General features: G+C 44.9%; 1 protein-coding gene across 2 annotated transcripts in view; it reads left to right on the forward strand.

Annotated features, from left to right (window-relative positions):
• BMERB1 (bMERB domain containing 1) overlaps window positions 1-22,364 on the forward strand; it is a 501,937-nt gene that overhangs the window by 289,857 nt on the left and 189,716 nt on the right. The gene's annotated exons all lie outside the window — the stretch shown is intronic.

Genomic DNA, 22,364 nt, shown 5'->3' on the forward strand with positions numbered 1-22,364 from the left:
CCAAATCCACAAGGAGAGTCCAATTGTGTCGGTTGCGATGCCTGACCTTCCCAACACTGGACGTGAAGAGCATGCGCCTTCCACCATTTGCACGCCCCCTGCAAGTGCTGGAAGGAGCACCCGCAGTCCAGTTCCTGATAGTCAGATTGAAGATGTCAGTGTTGAAGTACACCAGGATGAGGAGGATATGGGTGTTGCTGGCGCTGGGGAGGAAATTGACCAGGAGGATTCTGATGGTGAGGTGGTTTGTTTAAGTCAGGCACCCGGGGAGACACCTGTTGTCCGTGGGAGGAATATGGCCGTTGACATGCCAGGTGAAAATACCAAAAAAATCAGCTCTTCGGTGTGGAGGTATTTCACCAGAAATGCGGACAACAGGTGTCAAGCCGTGTGTTCCCTTTGTCAAGCTGTAATAAGTAGGGGTAAGGACGTTAACCACCTCGGAACATCCTCCCTTATACGTCACCTGCAGCGCATTCATAATAAGTCAGTGACAAGTTCAAAAACTTTGGGTGACAGCGGAAGCAGTCCACTGACCAGTAAATCCCTTCCTCTTGTAACCAAGCTCACGCAAACCACCCCACCAACTCCCTCAGTGTCAATTTCCTCCTTCCCCAGGAATGCCAATAGTCCTGCAGGCCATGTCACTGGCAATTCTGACGAGTCCTCTCCTGCCTGGGATTCCTCCGATGCATCCTTGCGTGTAACGCCTACTGCTGCTGGCGCTGCTGTTGTTGCCGCTGGGAGTCGATGGTCATCCCAGAGGGGAAGTCGTAAGCCCACTTGTACTACTTCCAGTAAGCAATTGACTGTTCAACAGTCCTTTGCGAGGAAGATGAAATATCACAGCAGTCATCCTACTGCAAAGCGGATAACTGAGGCCTTGACAACTATGTTGGTGTTAGACGTGCGTCCGGTATCCGCCGTTAGTTCACAGGGAACTAGACAATTTATTGAGGCAGTGTGCCCCCGTTACCAAATACCATCTAGGTTCCACTTCTCTAGGCAGGCGATACCGAGAATGTACACGGACGTCAGAAAAAGACTCACCAGTGTCCTAAAAAATGCAGTTGTACCCAATGTCCACTTAACCACGGACATGTGGACAAGTGGAGCAGGGCAGGGTCAGGACTATATGACTGTGACAGCCCACTGGGTAGATGTATGGACTCCCGCCGCAAGAACAGCAGCGGCGGCACCAGTAGCAGCATCTCGCAAACGCCAACTCTTTCCTAGGCAGGCTACGCTTTGTATCACCGCTTTCCAGAATACGCACACAGCTGAAAACCTCTTACGGCAACTGAGGAAGATCATCGCGGAATGGCTTACCCCAATTGGACTCTCCTGTGGATTTGTGGCATCGGACAACGCCAGCAATATTGTGTGTGCATTAAATATGGGCAAATTCCAGCACGTCCCATGTTTTGCACATACCTTGAATTTGGTGGTGCAGAATTTTTTAAAAAACGACAGGGGCGTGCAAGAGATGCTGTCGGTGGCCAGAAGAATTGCGGGACACTTTCGGCGTACAGGCACCACGTACAGAAGACTGGAGCACCACCAAAAACTACTGAACCTGCCCTGCCATCATCTGAAGCAAGAAGTGGTAACGAGGTGGAATTCAACCCTCTATATGCTTCAGAGGTTGGAGGAGCAGCAAAAGGCCATTCAAGCCTATACAATTGAGCACGATATAGGAGGTGGAATGCACCTGTCTCAAGTGCAGTGGAGAATGATTTCAACGTTGTGCAAGGTTCTGATGCCCTTTGAACTTGCCACACGTGAAGTCAGTTCAGACACTGCCAGCCTGAGTCAGGTCATTCCCCTCATCAGGCTTTTGCAGAAGAAGCTGGAGGCATTGAAGAAGGAGCTAAAAGGGAGCGATTCCGCTAGGCATGTGGGACTTGTGGATGCAGCCCTTAATTCGCTTAACAAGGATTCACGGGTGGTCAATCTGTTGAAATCAGAGCACTACATTTTGGCCACCGTGCTCGATCCTAGATTTAAAGCCTACCTTGGATCTCTCTTTCCGGCAGACACAAGTCTGCTGGGGTTGAAAGACCTGCTGGTGACAAAATTGTCAAGTCAAGCGGAACGCGACCTGTCAACATCTCCTCCTTCACATTCTCCCGCAACTGGGGGTGCGAGGAAAAGGCTCAGAATTCCGAGCCCACCCGCTGGCGGTGATGCAGGGCAGTCTGGAGCGACTGCTGATGCTGACATCTGGTCCGGACTGAAGGACCTGACAACGATTACGGACATGTCGTCTACTGTCACTGCATATGATTCTCTCAACATTGATAGAATGGTGGAGGATTATATGAGTGACCGCATCCAAGTAGGCACGTCACACAGTCCGTACTTATACTGGCAGGAAAAAGAGGCAATTTGGAGGCCCTTGCACAAACTGGCTTTATTCTACCTAAGTTGCCCTCCCACAAGTGTGTACTCCGAAAGAGTGTTTAGTGCCGCCGCTCACCTTGTCAGCAATCGGCGTACGAGGTTACATCCAGAAAATGTGGAGAAGATGATGTTCATTAAAATGAATTATAATCAATTCCTCCGCGGAGACATTGACCAGCAGCAATTGCCTCCACAAAGTACACAGGGAGCTGAGATGGTGGATTCCAGTGGGGACGAATTGATAATCTGTGAGGAGGGGGATGTACACGGTGATATATCGGAGGGTGAAGATGAGGTGGACATCTTGCCTCTGTAGAGCCAGTTTGTGCAAGGAGAGATTAATTGCTTCTTTTTTGGGGGGGGTCCAAACCAACCCGTCATATCAGTCACAGTCGTGTGGCAGACCCTGTCACTGAAATGATGGGTTGGTTAAAGTGTGCATGTCCTGTTTTGTTTATACAACATAAGGGTGGGTGGGAGGGCCCAAGGACAATTCCATCTTGCACCTCTTTTTTCTTTTCTTTTTCTTTGCATCATGTGCTGATTGGGGAGGGTTTTTTGGAAGGGACATCCTGCGTGACACTGCAGTGCCACTCCTAGATGGGCCCGGTGTTTGTGTCGGCCACTAGGGTCGCTAATCTTACTCACACAGTCAGCTACCTCATTGCGCCTCTTTTTTTCTTTGCGTCATGTGCTGTTTGGGGAGGGTTTTTTGGAAGGGACATCCTGCGTGACACTGCAGTGCCACTCCTAGATGGGCCCGGTGTTTGTGTCGGCCACTAGGGTCGCTAATCTTACTCACACAGCTACCTCATTGCGCCTCTTTTTTTCTTTGCGTCATGTGCTGTTTGGGGAGGGTTTTTTGGAAGGGACATCCTGCGTGACACTGCAGTGCCACTCCTAGATGGGCCCGGTGTTTGTGTCGGCCACTAGGGTCGCTAATCTTACTCACACAGCTACCTCATTGCGCCTCTTTTTTTCTTTGCGTCATGTGCTGTTTGGGGAGGGTTTTTTGGAAGGGCCATCCTGCGTGACACTGCAGTGCCACTCCTAGATGGGCCCGGTGTTTGTGTCGGCCACTAGGGTCGCTAATCTTACTCACACAGCTACCTCATTGCGCCTCTTTTTTTCTTTGCGTCATGTGCTGTTTGGGGAGGGTTTTTTGGAAGGGACATCCTGCGTGACACTGCAGTGCCACTCCTAGATGGGCCCGGTGTTTGTGTCGGCCACTAGGGTCGCTTATCTTACTCACACAGCGACCTCAGTGCAAATTTTAGGACTAAAAATAATATTGTGAGGTGTGAGGTATTCAGAATAGACTGAAAATGAGTGTAAATTATGGTTTTTGAGGTTAATAATACTTTGGGATCAAAATGACCCCCAAATTCTATGATTTAAGCTGTTTTTTAGTGTTTTTTGAAAAAAACACCCGAATCCAAAACACACCCGAATCCGACAAAAAAAATTCGGTGAGGTTTTGTCAAAACGCGTTCGAACCCAAAACACGGCCGCGGAACCGAACCCAAAACCAAAACACAAAACCCGAAAAATTTCAGGCGCTCATCTCTAATATATATACACTGCTCAAAAAAATAAAGGGAACACTTAACACTTCTGTGAAATCAAACTGTCCACTTAGGAAGCAACACTGATTGACAATCAATTTCACATGCTGTTGTGCAGATGGAATAGACAATAGGTGGGAATTATAGGCAATTAGCAAGACACCCCCAATAAAGGAGTTGTTCTGCAGGTGGTGACCACAGACCACTTCTCAGCTCCTATGCTTTCTGGCTGATGTTTTGGTCACTTTGAAAGCTGGCGGTGCTTTCACTCTAGTGGTAGCATGAGACGGAGTCTACAACCCACACAAGTGGCTCAGGTAGTGCAGCTCATCCAGGATGGCACATCAATGCGAGCTGTGGCAAGAAGGTTTGCTGTGTCTGTCAGCATAGTGTCCAGAGCATGGAGGCGCTACCAGGAGACAGGCCAGTACATCAGGAGACGTGGAGGAGGCTGTAGGCGGGCAACAACCCAGCAGCAGGACCGCTACCTCCGCCTTTGTGCAAGGAGGAACAGGAGGAGCACTGCCAGAGCCCTGCAAAATGACCTCCAGCAAGCCACAAATGTGCATGTGTCTACTCAACAATCAGAAACAGACTCCATGAGGGTGGTATGAGGGCCCGACGTCCACAGGTGGGGGTTGTGCTTACAGCCCAACACGTGCAGGACGTTTGGCATTTGCCAGAGAACACCAAGATTGGCAAATTCGCCACTGGCGCCCTGTGCTCTTCAGAGATGAAAGCAGGTTCTCACTGAGCACATGTGACAGACGTGACAGAGTCTGGAGACGCCAAGGAGAACGTTCTGCTGCCTGCAACATCCTCCAGCATGACCGGTTTGGCAGTGGGTCAGTAATGGTGTGGGGTGTCATTTCTTTGGGGAGCCGCACAGCCCTCCATGTGCTCGCCAGATGTAGCCTGACTGCCATTAGGTACCGAGATGAGATCCTCAGACCCCTTGGGAGACCATATGCTGGTGTGGTTGGCCCTGGGTTTCTCCTAATGCAAGACAATGCTAGACCTCATGTGGCTGGAGTGTGTCAGCAGTTCCTGCAAGACGAAGGCATTGATGCTATGGACTGGCCCGCCCGTTCCCCAGACCTGAATCCAATTGAGCACATCTGGGACATCATGTCTCGCTCCATCCACCAACACAGACTGTCCAGGAGTTGGAAGATGCTTTAGTCCAGGTCTAGGAGGAGATCACTCAGGAGACCATCCGCCACCTCATCAGGAGCATGCCCAGGCGTTGTAGGGAGGTCATACAGGCACGTGGAGGCCACACACACTACTGAGCCTCATTTTGACTTGTTTTAAGGACATTACATCAAAGTTGGATCAGCCTGTAGTGTGTTTTTCCACTTTAATTTTGAGTGTGACTCCAAATCCAGATCTCCATGGGTTAATAAATTTGATTTCCATTGATAATTTTTGTGTGATTTTGTTGTCAGCACATTAAACTATGTAAAGAACAAAGTATTTAATAAGAAGATTTCATTAATTCAGATCTAGGATGTGTTATTTTAGTGTTCCCATTATTTTTTTGAGCAGTGTATGTATGTATATATATATATATATATATATATACAATGTCCAGTTGTCCGGCACTCCCTCCTGGATAATATAGTACTTGCTGCGGTGCCTTCTTAAGCTCCTTAGAGCTATTGTATTGTAGGCAAATAAGTGGCACTCACCAGGCTTTCTTATGAAGAAATAAAACGGTCCTTTATTAGATCCTACGTTTCGGGAGTAACCCCGTCGTCAGGGACAGCATGAACATTAATGCACAGTGTAATGCAACAAACATATATACCCTCCCCCAAACGCAATCCAGCAGTCTTACCTGTGACACCCGGAGGACGCCTGCCTTCGGCGCCGCTGGACTTCTCGCCGTACACGTATCCACACTCTGCTAGACGGAGCCCATGACGTCATCCGGCGGCGTCCCCCGGCGCACACAGCCCACACTGCTCGGTTGCTATGCAACACATAAACAATTCATGTTATCAATCACATTAAAAACAAACGTACCACAGCAGTTATCCTAACACATCTATACAGTGTATTAGCTTAAAGTAGTCTTCTATTATAACATACTATATTGCTCACCATTATATTGGTACCCCCTATCAACGGATCTTAGTTGTTAGAAACATGTAATTTACAAAAAGCATTGTAACCCAAGACTCTCATTTAGCCCTCGAGGTGCTATTGTATCTAGGGCATAAATCCACCTACATTCTGTTTGTAATAATATTTTAGCACGATTACCCCCCCCCCCCCCCTGAATTTTCAAGGGGACGTGGTCAATAATAATTGATCTCATGCTTGCTATACTGTGTCTTGCTTCAAAACAATGTCTGGCAACAGGCTGATCGCTGCTACCAGACTCCCAACGCATGCCTGATTGCTGTCCTATGTTGCGCCATGCGTTCTTTGAATTAGCGCTGTGTTTTGCCGATATATGCCAACCCGCAGGGACAGGTCAGCATATACACGACAAAGGTGGTACTACATGTAACAGGATATTTAATCTCAAAACGCTTCCCTGTATGGGGGTGACAAAATGTATTGCCAACTGATAGTGCTCTACAGGTCACACATCCCAAGCATCTATAGCAACCATTCCTCCTACTTAAGAAGTGCGAGGGGTGCTTCTTACCCATTCCTGTGATGTCCAATTTGACCAATCGATCTTTCAAGTTCCTACCTCTGGTGTGACTAGGTAATAATTTAGCTTGCTGTAATAAGGGTAGGTCCCCATCAGTATTTACCATAGGCCACCATTTTTTGGCCCTTTTGGTTAGAGTGGAACTCTTATCCGTATAAAGACTCACCCATGGTACTACTTCTGGACCGCTGTTGGGCTGTTGTCTGCGGCTGATATTTGAGGGTGTCAGCTCGTGGGATTTTTAACACTCTATTTTTGGTACTCAGTAATAGCTGTCTGTCATATCCTCTTTCTAAGAATGTATCTACCATCTGATCCAAAGCTGGTTCTACCATGGTGGGGTCTGATGTAATACGTCTAACCCTCAACATCTGTGAATAGGGCAGACTATTACGAAGAGACAGGGGATGAAAACTGTCATTCCTTAAGATAGTGTTTATATCGGTACCCTTAACAAATAATGTAGTGCTCAAATGGTGTTCATCCACTGTAATTTTGACATCCAAATAATGTACTGACTCCATACTGATATCATATGACAGTTTAACCACACTATCAGACTGATTATGCTCATCTAGTATCTTGCGAAGATCTACTATAGTGCCAGACCAAACAATAAGCAGATCATCTATATATCTGACATACAATTGGATATTAGACAATAGTATACCCTGTCTCCAAAAAAGTTGTTGTTCAACAGCATACATGAAGGCGTTCGCGTACGATGGGGCCACCGAGGACCCCATCGCACAACCCGCCCTCTGTAGATAAAATCTACCATCATGTAAGAAGAAATTACGCGTCAACACCATAAACAGCAATTTAAGGAAAAAATCCACCGGTGGTCCCACATAGTGAGGATTGTCCACTATAAGTGACCTGACTGCCTCTACACCTGCTTCGTGCGGTATGCAGGTATAGAGGCTAGCCACATCTACACTGCACAATACCACCGAAGGGGGAGTAACCACCACTTCACTCAATTTGTTTAACAATGCAGTGGTTTCCTGTAAATAAGAAGGAATTAGTTTAATACACGGATTTAAAATTGAATCCAAAAACACAGAAATCGGTTGATATAATGAGCCTCTCCCCGATACAATGGGACGCCCCGGGGGTTTTTTAGGATCTTTGTGAACCTTTGGGACCACATAGAATAGAGGCACAACCGGACAGTCAACCGTTAATGCCAAACGTAGTTGGTCATTGATTATATTATCTTTAACTGCCTGTAGTAGCACAGTATCTAATTCTTTCTTAAACACCCCACTAGGGTCTTTAGATAATAGTTCGTAAGTGGTGGCATCCAATAATTGTCTATTACATTCCGATCTGTAATCATCTAAATTCTGTACCACCACCGCACCGCCTTTATCGGCGGGGCGGATAATGATATCTTTTCGTTCTGATAGAGATTTAATGGCCGTCATCTCTTCCTTATCCAGGTTATTAGCTCGGCCAGGTGTCTTAATCATCTCCTGACCCTCTATATCCAAGAGTCGTGTAAAAGTTCGTATAGCAGAATTTTGTGTCGTAGGGTCGAACTTGGATTTTGGCAGGATTTTCTTTAATTGTGGTGGAATTTCACTACCGGATACTGGTGGACTTGAATTAATTTGTTTTCCAAAGTGGTCTTTTAAACGTAACGTTCTATTGAGTTTATATGTGCTCACTTTCCACTCAAATGACTCCATGTGTGTAGTGGGTACAAATGATAGCCCTTTTGATAATATACAGTGTTCTGCGGGAGTTAGGGGGGTGGAAGAGAGATTGAACACTAGATCATCTATCGGCGTGGCGGTTTTTTGCTTGTATATTCTTTGGTTTTGCCTCGCCCGCCTCGTCCTCTTGCGTTGGTTTTTGGACAAATAGCAGATCTGGTTAGAACCCCTAAAGGGTGATCCGAATTGTTGGAGGTACTTGGTGCCGCTTCTGCTTCACTGAGGGACGTACTGGAACCCTCTGTATCTCTAAACCGGGTCCTCTGTCTCCGATATTGGTGGGCTCTTGGTCTGTCAGCCGGGGGGTTGGTATTAGACACTCATGAATATACTCTCCGTTGTTCATAATCAAGCTGTACTTTTCGTAGTTTATCTTTTTTGAAGGCAATTAATTCCCGTTTGTATTGAGCCATCTGTGTGTTGAGGCGATCCATCCAATTAGTACTGGTGTCAGCAAGCAAAGCACTCTTATGAGTTGTTTCAAATTCCAATAATTTGGTCTTTGTTACATTCAATTCTCTCGTAGCCTCCTCTACAACCAATAGGACTAAGTCCATGGAACACTTGTTAAGTATTGCAATCCACCGGCGGCAGAATGCTAGGTTATATCGTCCAATAGTGGGCATATTCTTGATCCTAAAGCCCCGAGGGAGCTGTTTGTATTTATAGTAATCTGATAATGTGATACCATGATATAGGTAATCACATTCACGTTGTTTTAATCTGAGCCACTGTTTGAAAAGCACCTCTGGGATTGGTGCTGCCACGTCGTCATCCAATTGTTGCTTGAGTAAGATGTTGTCCGCTTCCATATCAGAGAAGCTTAGAGTTTCTAATGCTCCCATAAAGGAAAGATCAGGCATCAGCTCCATCACATTTAAAGGAGTAGCCATGGCGGTAGCAAAAAATATTAATCACTGTTGATGCTAAGTGACTAAATGCTGGATATTAAAAAATCACCCAGTGGTTTAAAAACAATATATAGAGCTTAGTTCCGTGCTGACCATATGCTGCAGTGAGGGATTAATCAATAATCCACAGGTGCCTTGACAAGGAACTAGCTCTGTTGCACACAGCCTGCTATTTCCAATTACACAATGTCCAGTTGTCCGGCACTCCCTCCTGGATAATATAGTACTTGCTGCGGTGCCTTCTTAAGCTCCTTAGAGCTATTGTATTGTAGGCAAATAAGTGGCACTCACCAGGCTTTCTTATGAAGAAATAAAACGGTCCTTTATTAGATCCTACGTTTCGGGAGTAACCCCGTCGTTGTTGCATTACACTGTGCATTAATGTTCATGCTGTCCCTGATGACGGGGTTAATCCCGAAACGTAGGATCTAATAAAGGACCGTTTTATTTCTTCATAAGAAAGCCTGGTGAGTGCCACTTATTTGCCTACAATATATATATATATATATATATATATATCTCCAAAGGGTGATATTCGGAGCGTAGAAAACCTTCCTCCAGACAGTTGGCTGGGTTAATAGCGTATAGGTTTAATTCAGAGCACTTTCCCTTTAATTCCCTGGGTGGCTGCCTATTTTTCCAAATGGCCCGCTGTTCAGTCAGGTCTTCTTAAAATCTACAAAAACAAAGTGAAAAAAGGCGCCTCCTAGTGCAATACTGATAGTATGATCAACCTCCACCAATAACACCCTATAAGTGGGAGGTGTACCGTAATCAGTGGTCTTAAACCACCTTAAAGCAGCGTGTATAGATCCAATACTTTTCCCCGATTCTGAAAATTCATTTTCTGGGTACAGTGGTCACTCAGATGTCCCGAGGCTCAATTCTCATAATCGCCCAGATGCAAAAAAATGAGAAGCAAAACGACCATAGTGTAGTAAAGTTTAAAAAACACACATATTTATTTGGTATAACACATAAAGTAAGTAGTTGCCCGTACCATATAAAAGAATAAAAACAGCTTATCTGATATCAAATATGTCAGTCCATCGGTCTGTCACTCAACGCGTTTCGTCCGTTGCTTACTGCAGGACTTCCTCAGGAGTGTGTACAGAAAGGCCCCCTAGGACCTCTATTTATACCCCTCTTAATGGGGAAGATTGCTTCAAAATGCTCACGAAATTACCGGAAGTGACATCACTTCCGGTCCTGATTAAAAAAAAAAAAAAAACTTTTTTTTCCCCCTCTCCTTCCTTTTTTTTCTTCTTTTTTTTCCTTTCTTTTTCCAGTCATTATAATGCTGTGATGATAATATTTATATATTAAAATGCCCCCACAACAGTGCATCAAGGTGCTGACTTTTAGAAAATTACATCCATTGAGAGGCGTCCCCGCTCCCGCTGCCAGTGACCGCCGGAAGTCACGAGCAGGCCGGGCAACGCTTCCGCCCTCAGTTGCTCCAGCGTCAGGCGCATCTACAGAGCATGTGTCCGGCCTAGTCCTGCGCATGCTCTGTAGATGCGCCTGACGCTGGAGCAACTGAGGGCGGAAGCGTTGCCCGGCCTGCTCGTGACTTCCGGCGGTCACGGGCAGCGGGAGCGGGGACGCCTCTCAATGGATGTAATTTTCTAAAAGTCAGCACCTTGATGCACTGTTGTGGGGGCATTTTAATATATAAATATTATCATCACAGCATTATAATGACTGGAAAAAGAAAAAAAAAAAGAAGAAAAAAAAAGGAAGGAAAGGGAAAAAAAAGAAAGAAAAAAAAAAGTTTTTTGTTTTTTTTAATCGGGACCGGAAGTGATGTCACTTCCGGTAATTTCGCGGGCATTTTGAAGCAATCTTCCCCATTAAGAGGGGTATAAATAGAGGTCCTAGGGGGCCTTTCTGTACACACTGCTGAGGAAGTCCTGCAGTAAGCAACGGACGAAACGCGTTGAGTGACAGACCGATGGACTGACATATTTGATATCAGATAAGCTGTTTTTATTCTTTTATATGGTACGGGCAACTACTTACTTTATGTGTTATACCAAATAAATATGTGTGTTTTTTAAACTTTACTACACTATGGTCGTTTTGCTTCTCATTTTCTTGCATCTGGGCGATTATGAGAATTGAGCCTCGGGACATCTGAGTGACCACTGTACCCAGAAAATGAATTATCAGAATCGGGGAAAAGTATTGGATCTATACACGCTGCTTTAAGGTGGTTTAAGACCACTGATTACGGTACACCTCCCACTTATAGGGTGTTATTGGTGGAGGTTGATCATACTATCAGTATTGCACTAGGAGGCGCCTTTTTTCACTTTGTTTATATATATATATATATATATATATATATATATATATATATATATATACTGTATTCCCAACCGCTGCATATCTAACTTCTGTTCCAGTTACATTTGGTGAAAAGTGAACAAATGGAAACAGATTTAGGAGTTGGATGATAGGATGGAGAAAATAGGACCTCCTACGGTCCCTGGTCCATCATTTGCTTGGTAACTCAGCAAGTTCTGCAGACCAACTTTCTCCAACAGTGTGGAAAATGTAAGGGAATGGAATTTGATTGCTTAACACTCAAAGCTGTAGGAGAAGTGAGCAGGGCCAGCTCCAGGCCTACTAGCACCCTGAGCGAGAAATTTCGAAGCACCCAGTACCCCCAAATGTGCGCGCCCCTGGAAAAGTGGGTGTGGCTTTGCAACTTTATATTATCAAACTATAAATATATTTTCACACACCCCTCTACACACACAATAAGCAGCCTTACACATAACACCCACAGTAGGTTTCCTTACATATAATGTCCTCAGTATAATGTCAGATACACATAACATTCCAGTATAGTGCCAGATACACATAATGATTCCAGTATAGTGCCAGATACACATAATGACACCAATAGAGTGCCAGATACACATACGCCCCCAATAGTGTAGTGCCAGATACACATGTGCCTACAACAGTGGCTGATACACCTAACCCCCTAGCAGTGCAGTGCCAGATACAAATATGCCCCCAATAGTGCCAGATACACATATGCCCCCAGCAGTGCAATGTCAGATACACATATGCCTCCAGTAGTGCAGTGTCAGATGCACATATGCCCCCAATAATGCAGTGGCAGATACACATATGCCTCCAGCAGTGCCAGATGCACATATGCTCCCAGCAGTGCCAGATACACATATGCCACCAGCAGTGCCAGATACACATATGCTCCCAGTAGTGCAGTGTCAGATGCACATATGCCCCAATAGTGCAGTGCCAGATAAACATATGCCCCCAGCAGTGCCAGAAACACATATGCCCCCAGCAGTGCCAGATACACATATGCCACCAGCAGTGCCAGATACACATATGCCACCAGCAGTGCCAGATACACATATGCCACCAGCAGTGTCAGATACACATATGCCACCAGCAGTGTCAGATACACATATGCCCCCAGTAGTGCAATGCCAGATACACATAATATGCCTCCGAAGTGCAATGCCAGATACACATAATATGCCCCCACAGTTCAATGCCAGATACACATAATATCATAATATGCCCCAAACAGTGGCAGATACACATATACCCCCAGTAGTGCAATGCCACACACACATAATATGCCCCCACAGTGCCAGATACACATAATATGCCCCCACAGTGCCAAATACGCCAAATACACATTATATGCCCCACAATGCAATGCCAGATACACATTATGTGCCCCCACAGTGCAATGCCAGATACACATTATATGCCCCCACAGTGCAATGCCAGATACATATTATATGCCTCCACAGTGCAATGCCTGATATACATTATATGCCCCAACAGCGCCGGATACACATTATATTCCCCCACAGCACCAGATACACATTATATGCCCCCACAGTGCCAGCTACACATTATATGCCCACAGCACCAGATACACATATGCCCCCAGCACCAGATACACTTATGCCCCCAGCGCCGATTACACATATTAGCCAGCGCCAGATACACATATGCCCCCAGCGCTAGTTACACATATACTCCCAGTGCCAGATACACATACACCCCCCGTGCCAGTTACACATATGCCCCCACTGCCAGATACACATATACTCCCAGTGCCAGTTACACATATGCCCCCAGTGCCAGATACACATACACCCCCAGTGCCAGATACACATATGCTTCCAGTGCCAGATACACATATACCCCCAGTGCCAGTTACACATATGCCCCCAGTACCAGATACACATATACCCCCAATACCAGTTACACATATGTCCCCAGCACCAGATACACATATACCCCCAGTGCCTGTTACACATATGCCCCCAGCGCCATGTACAAATATGTCCCCAGTGTCAGATACTCACCACTGCTGTCTCCACTGGTCCCAGCATGCTGTGAGGGCCCGGTCTCCAGCGGGTAAGTCAAGTAAGGCGCCGGTTCATGAGCCAATCATAGCTTGCGGTCCAACAGCCAATCAGGAGCCACCACCGGTCCGCGAGCTGATTGGCTGATGAACCGGTGTCATTTTCTACATAACTGATGCTTAGGAGTTGGGTGCCCTGCGCAGCCGCTCCTATGAAATGTGCCTCGATCCGTCCCTGGAAGTGAGTGTATGGCATCTCGCCATATGCTGTCCCCTTCCGACCGCTGTTCATACCCTTTATGCATAGAATGCTAAAAAATCATACGGAACACCTTGCAATAAGATTATTTAAAAAATATGGAATATGGATGTGAGTAACTTTTTAGGATCTCTCACATACTGTGAGTATATATGTATGCTCCCCAAAATTGTGCTGACAGTTACTGTCTTGTTTCCTTGGCTCCTGTTTTCTAACAAGCGTTTTTATTATTACAAGTTTACTTAAAAATATAGTTAATAGCTATTGTACTTTACAGTGATTATTTTAATGAATAATTTTATAAAGGCTAAAGCTGACAGAAAATGACAGCTGCTATGAGGAAAGTGACATGCTGAATTTCAATCGGCCTTTTCATTCTGAGGATAATTGATGAGCGCTCTTCTGCCCAGTCGTGTTCCATTTGGAGGCTACAGTTGCAGTCTTCTATTAAGTTTTTGCTTTGCGTGGAATGGAGATGGAATTGTGGCAGACATTAATTTCCGGTGCTGGACATAGCACGTTCACAGACATGGTGGTTTATTGTCAGCTCTGCTTCAGCATTTCATTAGGCACTTAGTACTAATAAGCATATTATATGCATGATTTGTACATATGGAAATAATCACAGATTCCTATAAACAGATGCATGCTGAGCTTTCTTTGTGCCGGCAGTATAATTCACTATTCTTTTGAACATTTAAGCCATCAACGCAATCATTGTTTCTTTCCTTCATTATCTTATCACAATGGAGTACGTAATACATACACATGTAATTGTATTTGGGGCAGTATGGATGGTGTAATGGTTAGCATTACTGCCTCACAGCACTGAGGTCATGGGTTCGATTCCCACCATTGCCCTAACTGTGTGGAGTTTATATATTCTCCATGTACTTCGGGTACTCCAGTTTCCTCACACTTTCCAAAAATATACTGACAGGTTAATTGGCTCCCAACAAAAAATTAACCCTAGCGTGAAGGTAGGGCATGTAGATTGTAAGCTCTGCTGGGGCAGGGACTGATGTGAATGGGCAAATATTCTCTGTAAAAGCGCTGCGGAATATGTGTGTGCTATATAAATAACTGATAATAAATAAATACATTTATTAATCTTATTCTGTAGATAGCTGTAAAGAACACTGGTATTGATTGTCATTCCACTTATGTTTGTCTTTGCAGCAATGGTAGTATGCTATATAAGGCATATGATACACACACACACACACACACACACACACACACACACACACTTCAAATAAAAAGTGTTGCTGGTGCACACACAGGGTCTGAGTCGGATGCATCTGTGAAAACGGCTGCATCTCCCGATTGTGATCCGGCTACTCATGCATCTGAATCATACTTACCTACTTATTAACCAAATTGCACCAACATGCTATTGATCTCTTCACTCATCTCAATATATCTCCCTGCCCGTCCTCTCTGCTCTGCACAAGATCTGCATCTCTCATCCACAAGCATTACTTGTTCACACTCAAAATTCCAGGACTTTACCCGGGCTTCACCCACTCTATGGAATGCCCTCCCACGCACAATAAGACTCACCTCTAGTCTCCAAACCTTTAAACGTTCCCTGAAAACTCACCTCATCCCAAGCACAATAAGACTCACCTCTAGTCTCCAAACCTTTAAACGTTCCCTGAAAACTCACCTCATCCCAAGCACAATAAGACTCACCTCTAGTCTCCAAAACTTTAAACGTTCCCTAAAAACTCACCTCTTCAAATCAAGCCTATCAAATTCCAGACCCACCCACATAACCTTCAGAGCTTCTCTATCTAATTACATCCTCTCTGTACAGTACACATAACATCACATATCTTGTCTTTCTTTACTCTCACACCCTCCTGACCCTTGGCCAACATTGCTGGGTGATCATATCATACAACCCATTAAGAACCTAGCAATCTGGTGAACCATTATACAGTAGGTAGCATCTATCATTGTGTATCAATGCCTATTTCTCTATAGATTGTAAGCTTGCGAGCAGGGCCTTCCTACCTCTATGTCTGTCTCTTTTTACCCAGTTTTGTTCTAGTACTGTTGTTCCAATTGTAAAACGCAACGGAATATGCTGCGCTATATAAGAAGCTGTTAATAAATAATAATTAAATACTTCTGTAGCTTCCTCTCCACGAGAAGCCCAGAGAGTAGATGCAGGTGGAGGGGATGGACTATTTGTGTCATTAGGCAAAATGCTGCAAATTCTGCATTTTTGAATAGGCAAAAATGATGTAATTAGAATATAATGGCATCGTTAGGCCCCACCCCCTCCACGCTGACCACAGACTCCCGGTATTATTCTTCCAATTCTGCTCACTTCACTAAAGAGTGGGCGGAATGTGGGAGGGGTAGCTACTATCCTGGGAGTGCGGGGGACTGCCCAAGGGATCGGGTGTCTTCCACAGGTTCCGGGAGAGTAGGCAAGTATTATCTGAATCGCAAAACATGGTATGCATGTGCACCACATTATGGCCCTCATTCCGAGTTGTTCGCTCGCTAGCTGCTTTTAGCAGCATTGCACACGCTAAGCCGCCGCCCTCTGGGAGTGTATCTTAGCTTAGCAGAATTGCGAACGAAAGATTCGCAGAATTGCGAATAGAAATTTCTTAGCAGTTTCTGAGTAGCTCCAGACTTACTCAGCCACTGCGATCAGTTCAGTCAGTTTTGTTCCTGGTTTGACGTCACAAACACACCCAGCGTTCACCCAGACACTCCCCCGTTTCTCCAGCCACTCCCGCGTTTTCCCAGAAACGCCAGCGTTTTTTCGCACACGCCCTGAAAACGGCAAGTTTCCGCCCAGAAACACCCACCCACTTCCTGTCGATCACAGTACGATCACCAGAACGATGAAAAATCCTGGTTATGCCGTGAGTAAAATGCCTAACTTTTGTGTAAAATAACTAAGCGCATGCGCTCTGCAAACCTTGCGCATGCGCAGTAAGCGACTAATCGCAATATAGCGAAAATCGGCAACGAGCGAACAACTCGGAATGACCCCCTATGTGTACAAAGTTGCAAGAAAGTGTGTGCGTTGCATCTTGTGTGAACAGAGACTAATGCAAAATAGCATTTCTGGGCAGCGAGTATCAAGATGCACAGAGCGGCTGTTTCTGATGTGAGTGTGTATCTAACCCTTCCAGCATTCTGAGTCATGTGTACAGGTAAAGGAAACCTGTTTCAGACAAATGTCTTGCACTTAGCATGGGACTGACACAAATGCCAGTGTTAGTAATGACTATTGTATCTCCAGATGCTAGAACAGTGAGTGGGATAGGCTTTCACTTTAAGACGCACAGATTTGCTACTTACTTTTCGATGATTGACGCATAAGCATATGAAAGTAAGTACAATGCCACTGTAGTAGTATAACATCGTGTAAACTAGTGATTAATCCTCCTGTACTCCTTTATAGCATTCAACAGCTTTTCTTAGCATGTAGTTTAACTTTACTTAAGTATATTATTTTATGCTGAGTAACCTCTAATGTATACCCAGAGGCGTCACTCACCTCATTTGCACCCGGTGCGGTTGCGGTAGGGGCTTGGCTTCACGGGAAGGGAAGGGGCTAAGCAGCGATCCTTGGGAGGTGTGTGGCTTCGCAGGGGGGGCATGGCTAAGCACCCTGACCCGCATTTTCGTCACTTCGGGGGTCCGGGGTGCTCCCTGAGATCAGCGTGTCTCTGTTGCCTGCTCCTGCACGGTGATAGAAGCTGGGTTGCTGCACGTAATGTTACATTGCAGCACCTGACTCCTGTCACTGAGCAGGAGCTGGCACTTTGGTGTCACCCCTCGGCGGGTGTCACCTAGGTGCGGGCCGCACCCCCCCCCAGCACCCACCTTGTGACGCCAGTGTGTATACCCTGACATAAATAAGTTTATACCATACCACTCCTTAAGTATTTCAATACTTTAAATACCTCACAACTTTTTGCATTGTTTTTTTATTTACTAATAAATGGAATGTTGTTTGTGGTTACATTAATGACTGAAGTACCCTGATTAATCTATAGGATCATGCTGCTATACTGTAGCTCGTCCCACTTTAGCTCTTCTTGCTTCACCTCTTTATCGAGGCAAAGTGGGAAGCAGTACCGTCTGCTGGAGTGGGGGAGTGAAAACGCTCCCCTCCAGCGATCCCTGCCAGACCCCACAGTGCATCAGCCTAGTGCTGATGCGCTGTGTCTCTCCTCCCGGCCGGCACTACTGGGATTACACTAGATCTCACAAGCATTGCAAGATTTCCCATGCACAGCCCGGGGGGCCCAGCAGCCGCCATAGCCAGGGATGTTGATCTCACTGCTGTGGTGTATGGGCAATGACAGCTGCAGCTGTCAAAATCAATAGCTGCAGCTGTTGGAACGGTCAGTGCCACTGGCCATTCATACATTTGCCCGCGCTATCTTGTAGCTAGCAGTGCCAATAAAGACGAGTGCACATCTCCTCATTAATACACAGGGTAGAAGTGATATCAGCTGCACATAACATGCGCTGATACAAGTAATCCCCATAACGCAGCTTTATACATCTCACGGCCATGGTTTATTGTTGAGATATGGTGAGAAGACTGAGAACTATGGCTTTAGAGTATGATGTGTACACCAAAGGAACCATGTACATACAGTACTAAAACACCTCTAGATGTAAGCTTCATTGGTATAAAATAGCTCAGTTTATCTACACCAGGGCTGGCCAAACCGGTCCTCGAGATCTACCAACCGTTCATGTTTTCCAGGCCTCCTGGAGATCTGTAGAATTGTCAGTTAGGAATGAATGCAGCACATCTTAATTAGTAATGACTACACCTGTGCACCAGCTAGGTGGTCTGGAAAATGTGAACTGTTGGTAGATCTCGAGGACTGGTTTGGCCAGCCCTGATCTACACCATCCCTATAAAATATATATTCAGAGGTAATATGCTGCCACCTAGAGCATGTGCTTAGTACAACGTAACACAACTTGGGTTTATGGATCAGAAGTTTTATTTTTTTTATCAAGTCAACTATTTTCTTTGACTTATTGGGGGGGAATTCAATTATTTTTAGGTGCCCTTTTAGGCACCTTCCTTGTGATGGACCAGTTAAATTGTTGCTTCATTTGGGCGCAAATTCCGTGGGCACCTATTATTTCTGCTCAACCCTCCGGCATTGGGTCTTTTTGTGCATTTTCCCTGTCACAACCAATAGCGGAGATGATTTTAGCTGCTTAAGTGGCTAATCCCTGTCTATCTGGGCATGGTCAGCGCAAAAACGGAATGGGCGCCCAGCTCCGGGAAAGCAATTTCTTATCGCCCATTCTAAAGAGACTGGTGATATGGCATGACGGGGCGAGCTAATACAATTGAATCGCCCCATTGTATACAAGAACATGCATAATACAATTGCTATCATCATCAATCAAAAAACTTTAGTTGAGAAATACTGCAAAATATCTCAGCCAATTTAAAGTCTCACACGTACAAAGGTGCACAGTGTTGTTACTTGCTATTTACAGCATAAAATCCCATATGAATAGGTGGGGCCCAGTACACATGAAACAGACAGGGCCCCCACCCCTTTGTCTCATCCCTTACCCCAAGCCCCACCCACTGCCCATGTGGTTACCACCCACAAATGCCTATTTCACAAAAAGTGTGGTCTATTAACGGGTTGATCAATCCATTTGCGGTACTTATCTCAATCGGCAAGTGCAAAGTCACCAGGTTCTTTCTCTGGTGCATGCATGCACAGTATGCGGAAATTTGCTAGATACGTACGTGCACAGTATCTGCGGATATGCCTGAATCCCACTGGCTGAGCATGTTATCAACTGAATAGGAATAAATTGGCAGTTACACAGTCAATTACCTTTCCAACACTCTGTAGTATCAGTATCCGCTGCTGTTTTGCCACTGAACAGGACCATCAGCACAGGACAGTGGTCCTGATATCATATTGGGATTAATACCCATACAGGGACCCATACAGGGATCACCCCACACAGCATAACTCCAAAGCCCATCCTTCCTTCCTCCCTCGAAAATCAGCAGCCATGGGATGCACCCACTCACCCCTACCTGTGAATCATCAAACACGCCACCCACCCCACTAGAGAATGGTATCCGTTCACATGGTCAAACATGTTATGGTCGACAGTCATTAGGTCGACCACTAATGGTCGACATTGACATGGTCGACATGGACACATGGTCGACACATGAAAATGGTCGACCATTCATACCGGAACCAGAATGGTATCCGTTCACATGGTCGACCATGTTATGGTCGACAGTCATTAGGTCGACCTCTATTGATCGACATTGACATGGTCGACATGGACACATGGTCGACACATGAAAATGGTCGACACATGAAAGGTCGACACATGAAAAGGTCGACATGAGTTTTTTAACTTTAAATTTTCTTTTGGGGAACTTTTCCATACTTTACGATCCACATGGACTACGATTGGAACGGTAAAGTGTGCCGAGTGAAGCGGTAGCGGAGCGAAGGCACCATGCCCGAAGCATGGCGAGCCATGCGAGGGGACGCGGTGCACTAATTGGGGTTCCCAGTCACTTTACGCAAAAAACGACACCCAAAAAAGTTAAAAAACGCATGTCGACCTTTTCATATGTCGACCTTTCATGTGTCGACCATTTTCATGTGTCGACCATGTGTCCATGTCGACCATGTCAATGTCGACCAATAGTGGTCGACCTAATGACTGTCGACCATAACATGGTCGACCATTCATACCGGAACCCTAGAGAATCAGGTACTGTGGATTATTCATAGTAAAAAATAAAAATGGTCATACATACCTTTTAATATTTAACTATTGGTGAGAGTGCCAAAGGCAGCGTGGCCCGCAGGTGGGACAGTAGTATAGCGACCAAATAGTGGGACTGTCCTGCTGAAATTGTGGCACCTTTATTTATTTTAATTTTATTTTATATAGTTTATACTGCAAAATCCAACTGATCATTTAGATTACAACATTCTGATAGGAAAGAGTGATTTGTAGAAAAGAGGACTCTGCAGGTGTCATTCAAGAAACAGTTGATGGTGACCTCCTCTCCTATACTGGTGTTATATATAGCACAGTCATTTCCTGCAATGCACCTTTGCTAACCTGACTCTTGTACATTCCACTGTGTTTGTCTGTGTATAACCCAGCTTGCCCCTGACATCTATCTTCTGCAGAGAATCAGAAACTAGACAAACTTAAAGATAGTATTTCAGACTCTGATTGTATTATTCTACAGTAGATAAAAGAGTAACTATAAAACCAGTGTGTTTGATGAAATTGTATGTGTGTACTGCACTAGGTCTATCAAGAAAACTGAAAATGATTGTAACATTTTTAATTACAACACAATTTGCTGTATAGATAGATATTACACAAATGCAGCACAAACATGCAACACTATGGTTATTTTGCCTGAGCTTTCTGCCGAAACATTTCAGTGCAAAAACAACCAAAGATACTGGGCCTGATTCATGTTTGTAAGTAAAGCAAAGTATCAAGCAACTGGGAAAAACTATGTTGTCACATGTACAGAGAGAGTTAGATTTGGGTGGCATGTGTTCAAACTGAAATTGCAGTATAAAACTAAAGCTAACATTTGTGGGCTACATGCAAAAGCAGCCACTATTTACCCTGCATAGAAAAAAATGTAACCCACCCAAATCTAAATCTCTCTGCACATGTTACATATGCGCCACCTGCAGTACAACATGGTTTTGTCCGGTTGCATGCTTTTTTGCTTTACTTACAAACATGAATCATTTCAAATATATCCACACAGTCCTTTTACTTATAACACCCCACTACATACTGTAGATCACAAATTATGGGGGCGGGAATGAAAAATCTACAGATCAAAAAAATAAAAATAAAGTTAATGGGGCTAATTCAGTGTTGGAAGCAAAGCAAATATAGCAAGTAACTTTGGACCTTGGGGAAACAATGGCGCACTGCAGGAGGAACATGTCCAAACTAATATCTAAATTGCAGTGTAAAAAATAAAGCTGTCCAGCATTTGTGGGCTACATGCAAAAGCAGACAGTACTATTTACCCTGCATGCAAAAAGAAATAAAAAATATATTTGCACACATCTATCTATCTATCTATCTATCTATCTGTCTGTCTGTCTGTCTGTCTGTCTGTCTGTCTGTCTATCTATCTATCTATCTATCTATCTATCTTTTCCATTCTGACACATAAGTGATTGAACTATAGTACATACTAGTTACCAACTCATCAAAATAATGGAACAACATAACAGTAATGTCAGTGCAGGTGGCTGTGCATGCCTGAACGGAGTGACACTTGCATTGCTCCATCGGGTGCCATCTAGTAGCCGGCGGTGCACAAAACACTTGAATCCCCCCCCCCAGAGAGGTGAGGAGCAGAGTTAGCCTTTTATTATTTAGGATATGTGCTGATACTGATGCAGAATTACTTTAAC

The sequence above is a fragment of the Pseudophryne corroboree genome, chromosome 7 (assembly GCF_028390025.1).
Source record: "Pseudophryne corroboree isolate aPseCor3 chromosome 7, aPseCor3.hap2, whole genome shotgun sequence".
In the NCBI taxonomy this organism is placed as follows: domain Eukaryota; kingdom Metazoa; phylum Chordata; class Amphibia; order Anura; family Myobatrachidae; genus Pseudophryne; species Pseudophryne corroboree.